Raw genomic sequence first — 14,189 nt, forward strand, 5'->3', positions numbered from 1 at the left:
GCCCCACTCCCTCTCTCAGCTCACTTCCCACGGCCGCAACCGTCTCCTCCTGCCCAGCTCTGGCCCGGAGCCCTCACAGAAGTCCTGCTGGGGCCCTGGCCGTAGGCACCAAGCTGCGGCCCTTGGCCATTAACTCTGCCCATGCTGCCTGTCCCTTGGCTGGCTGCAGAGAGGTGGGCAGTGCAGGCCAGAGCCCTGGGCGCCAGCCCAGCAGGACCAGCACCTGAGACACGGCCACCTCTGAAGATCTTGCCTAATGGCAGGGCTTACCAGCACCTAGCAGGGTACTTGGCACACAGCAGGCCCCCTACTTGATTCTTTCAGCTTCCAGAAGCAGAGACTTGAAACTTTTCAGTGGGAACAGGGGTCATCAGAAGCTTGGCCCTCCCAGGGTCCCTCCCAGAGTGCAGGACTAAGGGTGTGTGCTGGACCCCAACTGTACCAAACTCTTCCTTAAGTGGGCCGGGACCCCCTCCACCATGAGCACTCGCCAAGCGGTCCAGTGGCAACACGTGGGCCTGCCTCTTCCCCCCCACTCTGGCAGAGCCATCTCCCAGGAAACGTGGAATTTTCCCTCATCCCCATTATTAGGGTGCCAGGGCAAACAAACAGCCTAATCCAGATGAGCGCTAGGCCACAATCACAGTCTCTTTAGGGGTTTTCTCTCTATTTCCAGCAATTTTGAGAAGCCTGAGTAATTGGTATTCCACACAGGTTAATAGAACTGCTGTCTCCTCTGTATTATGCCTTAATTTCCTTTATCACATAGCAAGTTGGAATTAATCGCCCCTCTCCTTCCTTTTTCCCACCGAAACACATTACCAGTCTGTCTGCTGGTTAAAGTCATTTTGTGGCAGCTCTTGGCTCCTTTCCACTTCCCTGGGAATCTTTCTGACCAGAGCCAAAGAACAAGGAGGGGTGAAAAATCCATTTGTACAGAGTGGGGATCTCCTGTTGAGAACTTATTTCCCTCCCTGTTCAAGAGGAAGGAACGTGTCCAGCCTCCAGCCGGCACAGCTGACTGAGTCCCCTGTCGCTGAGAGCATTCAAGAGGGCAGAATGGCCATATGTCAGCGGTGGGAACAGAGGATTCCTGCACTGCTGGGGGGGAAGGGAAAGGCCTTTGCCACTCCTGGCGCTTGGATTAGATTCTGCGATTTGAAGCTTCTAGGATCCTGTTGTTTGTAAGTTTAAAATTTTCTCTGTGATTTCCAAGTTGAAAAAAAGCTATGAATCCATGATCCTACCACTGAGGCATTTGGGTCTAAGTACTTTTAAATCATGTGCTTTTAAGATTCTGAGGTACTCTCAAGGAACTGGAGATTCTGTTCTGTGATTCTAGGCTGTTTTATGATTCCATGAGCCTCTTAAGCTGCAGTTCTGCTCCATGACTGGGTCTCAGGAGGGAGTGTAATTGCTTTGCCGAGGCTGCTTTGGGAGTGTGAAAAGCCCAGGCCTTCTCTGGCGTCAGTTGCCCCATTTATGAAATTCGAGGGTTGGACCAGAGGGCCTCCAGGTCCTGCCTCGCAGGTGTGTTCTGCCTGCAGCTCCTTTAGCTCCTTCCGAGCTTCGTCCACACAGTGCCCCGTCAGCGCTGGCCGCCCCACGGCACCTCTGGGAGCCCAGAAGCTTTTCCCATCTGAGCCACACCCCTTGCCCACTTGCCCCCAGCCCTGTCGCATTCCAGCAGGCAGGCGACCCAGCTGTCCTCCAAAGTCCCAGCAGGAAAGCCGGTGGGAGTGATAAGAAGAAATAAACCAGATCATTGACAAGAGCTCCGTCGTCTTTGTGAGCTGAACAATTCACTCTGCAATTTCAACATCTACAATCTCCTTTAAGTCTTGCCCCGCAAGGGGTGTAGTTACTGATTGTTAGCCCCATTTTAGAGGTGGGGAAACTGAGGCTCCGAGAGGTTAACTCACCTGTACTGGTGAGTTCCAGGACCCTGTGTCGCTTGCTGCTTGCACAGCTGCCGCCACATGCAGGCTGGATCGAACGAGGCATGAGCAGCCCGAGGTGGTCGGTGTGATGAGGGAGCCCGGGGGCATCTCTCCCCAGAATCTGCTGCAGGGTGGGGTTGCCACCCACACACGCATGCTTCTCCCCTGGAACCACCCCTGGGATGTTCAAGGGCTTCAGAGAATGGACCTTGTTTCCTTCCCAAAAGCACCAAGAAGCCAGACAAGAAACTGCCTGCTTCATCTGCTTTTAGAATCTACCTTTTCCTCCTGGATCAAACGGCATTTCTCAGGGTGGGCTTCCTCAGCCCCCACTGCTTCCCCATTGGTGCAAAATCACCCCTTCTTTGAGGTCCAACTCAAAAGGCTCCTAGCTCACCGCCCCTGTCCCCCAAGCACCCCTCACCCCCAGAGACGAGAGGCACTGGTGAGAGCTCCCCAGGGCTGAGTTCAGCATCCTTGTTTTCAGCTGGGGCACTGAGGCCCAGAGAGGGAGATGACTGTCTGAGGCCACACAGCAACCTCGCCACCCTCGATTCTGATCAGGACTATCTTATCTTGTTCTGGGTTGTGGCCGTTATATCTGAGTTCTGGTCTCCTCAGCTTGGCTGTAATATCTGTGAGGGAAGGTCCACCTCTCATCCTTTGCTTTCCTTGTCAGGCATTAGGGATAAGATGCCCTGGGTTCTGGTCCTGCCTTGAGCTCTGTGACCTTGGGACAGTCCGTTGCCTTTTAGGGGCTTTTGTTTCCTCATCTCTCAAAGGGGGTGATGCCCCCTGCCTCACAGAGTTGCTGTAAGGAGCCAGACTGAGGGGCGGGGGGCTGAGGTCGTGAATCTGCCGCTCAGCACCGCATTCATTCAGGATCCCAGTTCTGCCAGAGTTCCTTTGGCCTTCACTGAGTTTCCAGCCAGAGACTCTCCTTGTCCCCAGAACAGCCCCGCGGTTCCCCACGTCTGAGCTGCTGCTGCTTTGTGGCCCCTGCTGTAGGGCCCTTGTCCCCTCTCCATGGAGCATCCACCCTGAGCCATGCACGTGCTCTGCTGTCCTCACCACCCAGCTGCACACCTGCCTCCCCTTCTAGACACGGGTGCTGACTGCGCTGGCTCGGGGCACGTAGCCCTGCCCGCACGCCGGGAGTGCCCTCTGTCTGTCCCTTCCACTCTCCACCTGGAGGGGTACCAAGGCAGGCCTGTGAATGGTGCACATGGAAAACCTGACTCCTTTCTCCTCTGATGTCTAGATGAGACCAAAGCACGGGGAGGGCAAGGGACTTGTCCAAGGTCACCCCAGCAGTCAGCGGCAACCTGGAGTAGTGCCCAGGGCTCTGAGGCCCAGGCCACTCAGTGGCTCGTCCCCAGCTCCTCCCCTGCCACAACCCAGGCCTGGGTTTTCAGAATGCCCCCGGAATAGCCCTGTGAAGGGCTTTCCCACAGCCAAGGGCCCAGCTACAGTGGGAGGGGAAGGTTTGCATCTCCCTGAGGCCAGCTCCACAGGCTGGCTGAACCTTGGGATGACTCACTGAGCCCACTCTGGTCTGGTGGAGCCTCCTGGGGCCTCCCAGGCTGTCAACAGGGAGATGAGTGATGTCCAGCCAAGCTGCAGAGCTTCACCTCGGCACTGACGGCCAGGGTGGGCACAGCCTGGAAGGCTTGCTGCGGGCACTGTCCAGGTAGGTCTGACCTGCCAAAAATATGGCAGCAAAATAAGCACCCTGTGGTGACTCGAGCTTGCTAGTGTCTGGGCCCTGGCAGGCCCCAGGCAGGAACTCCACTCCTTTGGGCCTTGTTGGAGGTTGAGGGCGTTGTCGGACGCCATCAACAGCTGATGCTTGAAGCGGCCTTGAGGAGTGGAGAGAGTTTTGCCAGGTGGAGCTGAAGAAGCACCTGCTGCAGGTGGAGCTGCACAAGTGGGACACCAGGTAGGCAAGCCCACAGTTTGCCCATGACCGCTGGGTGGATGTGGAGGCATTGGTAGCTTGGGGTGGGCGAGAGCAGTTAGCGGGGCAGCCTGAAGTGTCCCTGAGCGCCCTGCTAAGACACTTGGTCAGATTCTAGGGGAGATGGGAACCCAGCAGGACCAGGAAAGGTGGCTTTCTGATGATGGAGAGGCCTCCAGCGGGACAGTGGCTACTGGCTGTGGATTTCCAGCCCCCTACCTGGAGTCACAGGGGTGGATTGGGAGGGGGCCTGGGGACAGAGCCACAGATCTCTTCCTTTGCCAGCCTCACTCTGGACCTCTTTTTAGCACCATAACTAAAAAGAAAAGGAACTTAGAGGCCATCTCGTCCAATCCAGTCCCGTCGTGGAGGAAGAGAGCCAGGCACAGGGAAGGCAGAGGACTTATACAAGGTCACACAGTAGAGCCAGGTCCCCAGGCCAGTGGTGGGAGAGAGCCCAGTGCCAACCCTGTTTGCAGTAAAATGGTCTTAACCTCTTTCCAAATAAAAGCCAGCAGCCTCCCAGACACAGGCCTCAACTACTTTGCAGAGCAGCGCCCTAACCCTCAGGCCTCCTGTTGGGCACCCAGTGGGCCAAGGACCCCTGGATGGCCGGCAAGGGGCTGAGGGTGGCAGAGAGCCCATACCAGCCTCCTGGGCAAGCCCAGGGGCAGCACAGAGGGGGTGCGCCAGAGAGCCCGCAGCCCAGCCAGCCCCAGGGGATGGATTTCCCAATAACAGGGTGTCGCTGCCCATTTATCTCCAGGATAGCCCAGTGGGGCTCCTCTCAAAACGCTTCTCCTACCAGCCTAATTGGTGAAAGCGTTTGCATTTTCCACTCAGGTGGGGCTGCTTCCCAGCTGCTGCCTTGTGGTCAGAGGGTGCGGCATCCATTCCTGCCTGTGGGGGGTGGTGAGGAGGGACTGCCCCTCCGCCAGACAGGTGGGGGTCATCGCTCCGTCATTCACTGCTTCGTGCCACCTGGCTGCTTGGGTAGGAACGACTGGCCACCCGGCTTCTACTCCCTTAGCGAACCCGATGCAGGCTGCTGACTGAGGCAGCTTCTCAGGCCCCTCTGGCCTGACCTCCTCGTCCACTGCTGCAGAGTTTTGTCCAGGGAGCCCTGGGTTTCCCACTCGAAGTCAGCGGGCTGGAAGCAACAGAGCCCAGAGAGGCCTGGCGGTGTTACCCAGCTTGTTGGTGGCAGAGCCCGGCTGGACTGAGGCCTAGAGCCTTTCCCTCAGCTGCAGAAGAGCTGTCCCTCTTGCCGCTGGGGCTGGTGATGGGAGAACGAGGCCTGGAAGGTGGAGTCCTTGGCAGGCTCTGAGGTCTGCTCATGGGAGGCGGAGCCGTGACTGACTGGGGTTAGACGGGAAGGTCCCCAAGTTCAGAGGAGGCTGAGTCCCCACTGGGGCCAGCCAAGTGCTCTCACCTGAGCGGAGGGACGGCGTGTGGCCGGGAACCGGGCAGGGCTCTGGCTGGAGGTCGTGGAGGGTTTCCTAGCCACGCCTTCTGCTTTCAGGAGGCTCCTACCCTGAGGATACTGTGAGTTTCCCTCTAGCTGTTTCCTTGCAACCTCAAACCCCAGCGCCAAGTGGGTGTCCCACATCCGGAGTGGGCAGTCCTGAGCCTGGAAGTTGGTCAGGGAGTGGCCATCCTCTCCATGCTGCCTGCTCCTCTGAGCAGCACCCCTTGCATGGTGCTTGGTCCTTGTGCAGGCGCCCGCCGGGGACCCCTGCTGATCTCATCCACCTCTCCCCCACACCCATTCCCCCCGAACCCCTCACAGCTGTCACTGGCTTAATACCCCTTTGTCCACAAATCACTGCGACAGGAAGACCCCTTTGTCGTCTGTCCCTCGGAGACGCGCATCTTCCCTGTGGCGACGGGGAGTCCCACATATCCCAGTGATGGCTTGGACCTCCCTTGGTGACAGCGGGGCCGGGGTCGGGCAGCGTCCGAGAGCAGCTGGGATGTGCCAGGGCCTGGAAGAGGGACTTGGCTGTGGGAAGCCCCAGGTGGTCCCCTGGAGCAGCACCGTGAAGCACAACCCACCTGTGTCATAGAGTCACAGACCCAGAATGTCAGCTGGAGGGGGCCCTTAAAGATATGTTCACCTGAGGAAACTGAGGCCAAGGGGGGAGAGGTCACACGGTCTGTCAGAGGTGTGGGACCATAGGTATTCTTTGAGCACCTGCTTGGCATCAGACTCTGTGTGAGGGGGACGCTGAGATGAAGGAAATGTTGGCAGGGGCTGGTGTGTGGAGTCAGGTGGACACCCGGCTGAGGGCACTGTGTCCAATTTAAAAGCAAAGGCGCCCTCCCCAAAGAGTGACCCTCCCACCCCCCCTTCATTCTTTTATCTTCTGCCTCAAGCCCTTCACATGCCCACCCCTCCCCGCCAGCATCTGCTGCTTCGTTTCCTCTTACTCCCCAGGTGGGATGCCAGGGTGGAGGAGAAAGCGGACTCAGATGTCACCTGCTGATGGATGGTGGTGGCCTGAGACCCGGAGCCCGCTGGGCAGCACAAAGCCGCAAGCTGAGCCCCTCCCACCGCGCTCCCTGGGTGTCGGGACACTGTGGGAACGGGTTGCCTTTCTGGCACCACCCAGAGCCTCGAGTCTGACTGTCAGCCTGGACTCGGGGACACAGTCCCTTGCAGGATGGGATCGGGGGGTGTCCACAGCTTGTCGACACGTGTGCGTCATGCAGTAACTGTCCTGGAGTCCCGTCATGAGGCTGAGGGTGTGTGGATCAGGGTGATGCAGTCTTAAAAGCTTGGGTCCTTAGAGAGTGAGAACCTTAAACCCACAAAAGCTATTCTAAATGTTGTATTAGACTCACGGGATCTTTGAGGGTTTTTAGGAACATCATGTGTCGGGGGTGGGATCGGGGGCGGGTTTGAACCCAGTGCTGCTGGACCCCAGAGCTGCTGCTGTTGGGCTGTGAGCCCAGGGTTTCACGGCCCCACCAGGGATGCTAAGGGAGTGATGGGGTCCCCTCTCGCCCTGCTTCCAGTAGTGCAGCTCCATTTTACTGTATTTTATATGCTGGGGTTTCACTTAGGAAAAGCATCCCTCTGCTTAAAAATAAAGTTTTCGGGGCTTCCCTGGTGGCGCAGTGCTTGAGAGTCCGCCTGCCGATGCAGGAGACGCGGGTTCGTGCCCCGTTTCGGGAGGATCCCGCATGCCGCGGAGCGGCCGGGCCCGTGAGCCATGGCCGCTGAGCCTGCGCGTCCGGAGCCTGTGCTCCGCAAATGGGAGAGGCCACAACAGTGAGAGGCCCGCATAACGCAAGAAAAATAAATAAATAAAAAAATAAAAAAATAAAAAAATAAAGTTTTCCAGGCCCGGTGCTGTGCTGCAGCTCTGGGCCGGGACCCGCCTCAGCCTGAGAGGGTGGCTCTGGCCGGCGGGGGAGGCGACGGGGAGTCCCACATATCCCAGTGATGGCTTGGACCTCCCTTGGTGACAGCGGGGCCGGGGTCGGGCAGCGTCCGAGAGCAGCTGGGATGTGCCAGGGCCTGGAAGAGGGACTTGGCTGTGGGAAGCCCCAGGTGGTCCCCTGGAGCAGCACCGTGAAGCACAACCCACCTGTGTCATAGAGTCACAGACCCAGAATGTCAGCTGGAGGGGGCCCTTAAAGATATGTTCACCTGAGGAAACTGAGGCCAAGGGGGGAGAGGTCACACGGTCTGTCAGAGGTGTGGGACCATAGGTATTCTTTGAGCACCTGCTTGGCATCAGACTCTGTGTGAGGGGGACGCTGAGATGAAGGAAATGTTGGCAGGGGCTGGTGTGTGGAGTCAGGTGGACACCCGGCTGAGGGCACTGTGTCCAATTTAAAAGCAAAGGCGCCCTCCCCAAAGAGTGACCCTCCCACCCCCCCTTCATTCTTTTATCTTCTGCCTCAAGCCCTTCACATGCCCACCCCTCCCCGCCAGCATCTGCTGCTTCGTTTCCTCTTACTCCCCAGGTGGGATGCCAGGGTGGAGGAGAAAGCGGACTCAGATGTCACCTGCTGATGGATGGTGGTGGCCTGAGACCCGGAGCCCGCTGGGCAGCACAAAGCCGCAAGCTGAGCCCCTCCCACCGCGCTCCCTGGGTGTCGGGACACTGTGGGAACGGGTTGCCTTTCTGGCACCACCCAGAGCCTCGAGTCTGACTGTCAGCCTGGACTCGGGGACACAGTCCCTTGCAGGATGGGATCGGGGGGTGTCCACAGCTTGTCGACACGTGTGCGTCATGCAGTAACTGTCCTGGAGTCCCGTCATGAGGCTGAGGGTGTGTGGATCAGGGTGATGCAGTCTTAAAAGCTTGGGTCCTTAGAGAGTGAGAACCTTAAACCCACAAAAGCTATTCTAAATGTTGTATTAGACTCACGGGATCTTTGAGGGTTTTTAGGAACATCATGTGTCGGGGGTGGGATCGGGGGCGGGTTTGAACCCAGTGCTGCTGGACCCCAGAGCTGCTGCTGTTGGGCTGTGAGCCCAGGGTTTCACGGCCCCACCAGGGATGCTAAGGGAGTGATGGGGTCCCCTCTCGCCCTGCTTCCAGTAGTGCAGCTCCATTTTACTGTATTTTATATGCTGGGGTTTCACTTAGGAAAAGCATCCCTCTGCTTAAAAATAAAGTTTTCGGGGCTTCCCTGGTGGCGCAGTGCTTGAGAGTCCGCCTGCCGATGCAGGAGACGCGGGTTCGTGCCCCGTTTCGGGAGGATCCCGCATGCCGCGGAGCGGCCGGGCCCGTGAGCCATGGCCGCTGAGCCTGCGCGTCCGGAGCCTGTGCTCCGCAAATGGGAGAGGCCACAACAGTGAGAGGCCCGCATAACGCAAGAAAAATAAATAAATAAAAAAATAAAAAAATAAAAAAATAAAGTTTTCCAGGCCCGGTGCTGTGCTGCAGCTCTGGGCCGGGACCCGCCTCAGCCTGAGAGGGTGGCTCTGGCCGGCGGGTGAACAGGCAGGCAGACCGGGCTTCCCGGGAGGGGATGCAGGTTGCTCTGGGCCACTGGCTCCTCCCCATCTCACTCCTGCTGTGTTGTTGCTGCAGCCAGAGAACACTCCGGGTCTGTCGTGCCGTTGACTGGGGTGACAGTTTAATAGTAGCTTCCTGGGCTGTCATTTAAATCTGCCTGCCAGGTTAGTAGGCCGGGGCCGGCTGGCACGCCCCCTGCCCCCACCCCGGATCTTCGTTCTGCTGGCAGTGGTCGTCTTGGCAACGCCAGGGCCTGGCGAGCTCTGCAGAAGGGTAACCGTGGTAGGGAGCAGCTCTTTCATCTCCCCGACCCGGGTACAAGTGGCCCAGCTGCCTTAGGGCTGGGCGGCAGGGCCAGAGCCAGGCCACTCGGTGCTGGTCTGAGCCTGAGAGAGGAAGTGGGAACAGACGAGTCCCTTCTGTGCACAGGGCTCCAAGGTGAGGGTTTACATCTTTGCTCTGCCAGACTCTCAACTGCCCTGGGAGGGAAGGGACCTGCCCCAGGTGGCTCCGCAACAATGTTGAGCTGGAATCACCTGTCTGTGGGTCTCTGCTCTGCCCTCAAAGAATGTTCCCTGGGGCCCACGACCTGTTTGCAGAAACCTGAGGGCAGGCAGAGCCTGCATCTCTCGCATCTCCCTGTCCCATGTGGCCTGGTATCAGTTACCCCCGACCCCATCCTGGGCTTGCCTCTGGACATGTCCCTGCTCTTAGGACTGGGGTCTCCCCAGTGGAGTCCCCTCAGCTTCACTTTGCCCCAAGTACTCCGGGAATGCCTTCTCCTGTTTTTCATGGCTTGGTGGAGCTGGCCCAGAGACAGAAGGTTGGGTACCAGCCACTGCTGTGTGACCATAGGCCAGTCCTTCCCCTCTCTGGGCCTCATCTTCTGATCTGAGGGGCTGGCACTACAGCAGTGTTTCGTCAAGTGTGGTTCATTGGACACTTGTTTCTTGGGAAATTAATAGATGTGGCATCCAGCAAAGACATTCCTTGGCTAAACAAGTTTGGGAAGTGCTGGAGGAAACAAAATCAATCTGATATCTTTACTGTAGGCCTCTCAGGGCCCTTAGTAAGCCAGTGGGCATCATGAATCTCCAAGGGGAAGGTAATAAATCTTAACCCAAACATCTGGGTGGATGGTCCTGCAGCTCTCTGTCCTTCCCTCTGCCTCTCTCTTCCTCTGCCAGGGCCTGATGGTCTGTGTGCACGGACACGCCAAATCCTGAAGGAGGCCCAGGCAGCTTGGAGCCGTGGGTTTTGTTGGCTGCCCTGTGCTTAGCAGGGGCGGGGTGAGTCCCTAGGTGAGCTCAGGGAAAGCCAGGTCCCTGCACTGGGCCTCTGAGGGGCAGCCTGGTGCCAGGCGGGGTGAGTTGGCCCCTGGCCTAGTGGAGCTCCCAGGTCCCTTGCCACTTGCCTCCTCCCCAGCCCCAAACGGCCATTCCGCCGGCTCCTCCACACCCCATGGTCTGTTATCCCTCCCCCTGGAACACCCTCCTCTGCTCTCCTCACTCCCACGGCTTGGATGACCTCTCTTCCTTGAACACAGTCCCCTCTTCCAGGAAGCCTTCCCTGACCCCTGGGATGGTTGGGTAGCCCTTGCCTGGCTTCCTGGCCACACAGTGGGACTAGGGGTCAGAATACCTGGGCTCAGGTACAGCCCTCCCAGAGACACGTGCTCTGCCTTGGAGCAGCCCCTTCCCCCTGGGCCTGGCTTCAGCTTCTAGAGCAGGAGAGCCGCAGAGAGGACTTCAAAGCCCTGGGCTCTGACAGGACAGAGCATTGTGATTGCCAAGACGAAACCACACCGAGCAGCTCCACCTGGCAGTCCTGGCTAATCTTTGTTTTGAAGCCTCCTGTCTGCACTGGGGCTGCAGGATGAGCACGTGTGTGGAATAACAGCATGAAAGATGCACATTGTCTCAGGGCAGGACACTTCTGGGGGTGGGGAAGCTGGGAGGTGATGAGTGATCATAACAATTTCGCAAGATCATAGACTCTGGGCGCAGAGGGCTGAAGATTCAGTCAGCTCCACACTTGCATATCCAGATGAGGAGCCAGGCCCATGTGGCTGATGAGCCCAGTGTCACACACATAGCAGCTGGAGCTGCTGACTTCACACGCTGCAAACTTGCACCTTTCTGCTTTTCAGTTCATAAGGTCCTGGCACCATCCTTAGCCCGTTTGCTTCTCACAACAACCCTGTGTGCTGAAGCAGAGATTTTATCCCTGAATGTAGGTGTAGAAAGTGAGGCTCAGAGAAGTTGTGTAACTTGCAAAAGGTCACACAGCCCACAAGTGGCAGAACAGAGTTCCATCAGCCATGAGCAGTCTGACGCTTTCCTTGGCCTGCGTTCTTGTTATAATTAGCAGCTCCCCCTTCTTTTGTCCTGGATTTTCCATTCTCTCCCCCTCCGCCCTGAGGTTGGCCCCTCCCCACTGCCCTTAGGAATCCCAAGTCCTTTGTGGCAGCCCATCTGTTGCCATGGCACCAGATTATGATGTCGCAGATCCTGGATGACTGTACTGCTCCTGGGCTGTGGAGTACAGGGATTCACAGAGGTGGGAATTGTCCAAGGGGTGACTGTCATGGAGGGACATAAATCCCTGGAAATAGAGAGCCACGGCCTCGAGCCCAGCTTGGGAATCACCCTGGAAGCTGGAGCCAAGGCTGCCAAGGCCAGGAGAGTCGGGGCTGGCATGGTTTGCTCTGACAGCTTCAAAAGACTGCCCTGCCCTCATCTCTTGGCGGGGCTGGTGTAGCCTCTCGACAAGGGGCTGTTGGGCTCTTTACACTGTGCAACCTGACACTGGGATGCTTGCTCAGATCCCTTTTTGCCTTTTGACCTTGTGTGGCAGTGTTGCCTGGGAAAGCCACCATCCTCACTTGCCCAGAGAGAGAAGGAGCTTGCCCAGGGTCACCCAGAGAGGAGGTGGCTGTGCCAGGGTTCAGGCTCAGCTCTGCTTCCAAATCCTTCCACGTGGTTACACTTCATACAGGGTCCGCCAAGGTGGTTTAGTCTAGTCCCCAGCCTGAAACCGACCATGCTGCCTCAGTTTCCCCAGGGTGGTCCATTAGCAAAGCATAAGTTGTCACAGGCCCAGGTTTATTCTACCGCACATTTCTGGGCACATTCCAGGGGAGCCCTTCATGCAGGTGCCTCTGGTCTGTGGTGGATCCGCCACATTGCCTTGTCCTGCAGCCCCTGGGCTCTAGTCCAACTGCATTTGCCTCTCGGGTCCTCATTCTTCGCCCGATAATGCTGAGGTGGCTAAGGGACTTAGTATAAAGAGTCCAAGCTTTGGAAGCTGCCACATGGACTTGAAATCCCACTGCTGCCACCTACCACCCTCACCCCTTTGAGCCTCAATTTCCTCTTCTGTAAAATGGGATTAACAACAGCTGCCAGGATAGCTATGAGGAATCACTGGGATATTGAGTGAAGGGTGCCAGGGCAGAGCAAGGGTGGAAAATGTCCAAACTGGTCATGACAGTGAAACAGGTCTGTTCCCCAAAACACCACCGTGGGACATGCACCTGAGCCTGCCATTTCCTGGCCTCAGTGCTGCCCTTCAGGAATGTGATGTTGCTTGTGGCTGCTCTGGCCTGTCAGGACTTGGCACACTGTGGGAGGCCAAGCTGACTCCCAGGCTCCCAGGATGCCAGGGAGGAAAGGGTCCGTGGCAAGCATCTGGCTGGCCGAGGCCCAGCGATGGAGCCCCTCCATCCCCTTCTTTGTCAAGCCTGCCTTGCTCTCCTGGGGTTTGCTGGTCATGCACTCGTGCTGACGGGCTGGGCGGACTTCTCATCAGTGTGCTCAGGGCACAGACACAAGTTCACTGAGCGCTGAGCTGAAGCTTCCACGGACTTCCTACCTATTCTTGGGCTTTTCTTCCGTATCTGATGCCCCTGGGCATTTTGTTTGGAGCCATGGTGGGGAAGAGGGCCGTCTAACTGTGGCTCTTCTCCCACCGAGGTATGACCTTGGGCACGTAACTTAACACCCCTGGGGCTGAATTTCCCCGCATGTCAAGTGAGGACAGAACAGGCCCTTTGTCGTGGGGTTTCCTGGCAAAGTGCCTAGCACAGAGACTGGCACACAGGATGCACTTGGAGAATGTTAGAACAGGAAAAAGAAAGCACTGGAATATATGTTTCTTTTTTGAATGCTGAGCTTCCCGTGGAAGGGGCACCCTGGTGTTCATATTAGGAAATGCCCCAGGTGCCGTGGTTCATAACTATGCTTCCTTTCTGATGCACTATAAGCCGTGATTTACCAAAAGGCAGTACCACATTGGTATTTATCACCCATGTTGACCCCCTCAGTGCAGGGCTCAGGGAGGGCTTTTTGGGGGTCCTGGACTGGGAGGCAAGTGAGCTCGTTCTGATTGCTGCCTTCCTGTGTTTCCCTGGGCCAGCCCTTTTCTCTCTCTGGGTCTCAGGCCCCCATCTGTAGGTAGACTCTGAGTCCTCTGGTTTCTTCCAGCCCTGCACAGGCAGAGATGTTCTTCTAAGGAAAGTGTGAAGAAAGCTCAGCTTAGAAGGCAGATGTACTGCAAGGATTTCATTGAAAAGAAAGGCAGAAATGGAATGGATTCAGGAGGCCTAGCATCTGTCCCCAAATCCCTGTTTAGGCTGCTCAGCGGGGAGCAGTCATGTGTCTCCAGAGGGGGCCAGAGGGCCTGTGGGAGGATTTACATAACCCAAGGCTGGTCACTGGGAAGGAGCTTCCCGGGGAGAGGGAGAGCCTGGCCCTGGAGGTGCGGGAGCAGAGGCTGGACGGCTACGTTTCCGATGGGTTCAATGCCCTGCCCTGAAATCTACCCTGAGTTGGGTCCTGTGCTGAATCTGATGCAATCCCTGCACTGGGGGAGTGTCAGGCCAGTGGAGGGACAGGGAGGGAGAAAAGTAAACCCTGTTGGTCCCTGTGTTCTTGTCGCAGTTCTGCTCCCAGCTGTGAGAGTGCAACCTGCCGTGTACATCCCCTATGAGGGCACAGAACCCCATTTCCTTTGCTTCTAATTAAGACTGAGACCATAAAAACAGCAATAGCTGCTACTTACTGAGCATCTGCTGTGCGCCAGGGTCTCTGCTGCCTGATCTTCATACCTTATAACTTCTTGTTACTTCTCCTCGGAGCCCTTTGTTTCTTTCTCCCCATTATATAGATAAGAAAACAGAGGCTCGGAGCTTAAGTAACATCCCCAAGGTCACACAGATAGAAAGAGGCAGAGCTGGGATTCCAACCCCCTGTGTGGCCATAAGCGCCTTGGGAGCAGAGACTGATTTGGATGTCTTGCCCACAGATTCTCTTTCCC

The 14,189-nt window shown here is 57.1% G+C and overlaps 1 protein-coding gene across 1 annotated transcript in view; it reads left to right on the forward strand.

Annotated features, from left to right (window-relative positions):
- The window catches only part of LRP8 (LDL receptor related protein 8), a 79,844-nt gene that overhangs the window by 24,003 nt on the left and 41,652 nt on the right, over nt 1–14,189 (forward strand).

This window comes from Lipotes vexillifer, unplaced genomic scaffold, assembly GCF_000442215.2.
Source record: "Lipotes vexillifer unplaced genomic scaffold, Lipotes_vexillifer_v1.1 scaffold1003, whole genome shotgun sequence".
Classification (NCBI taxonomy): Eukaryota; Metazoa; Chordata; class Mammalia; order Artiodactyla; family Lipotidae; genus Lipotes; species Lipotes vexillifer.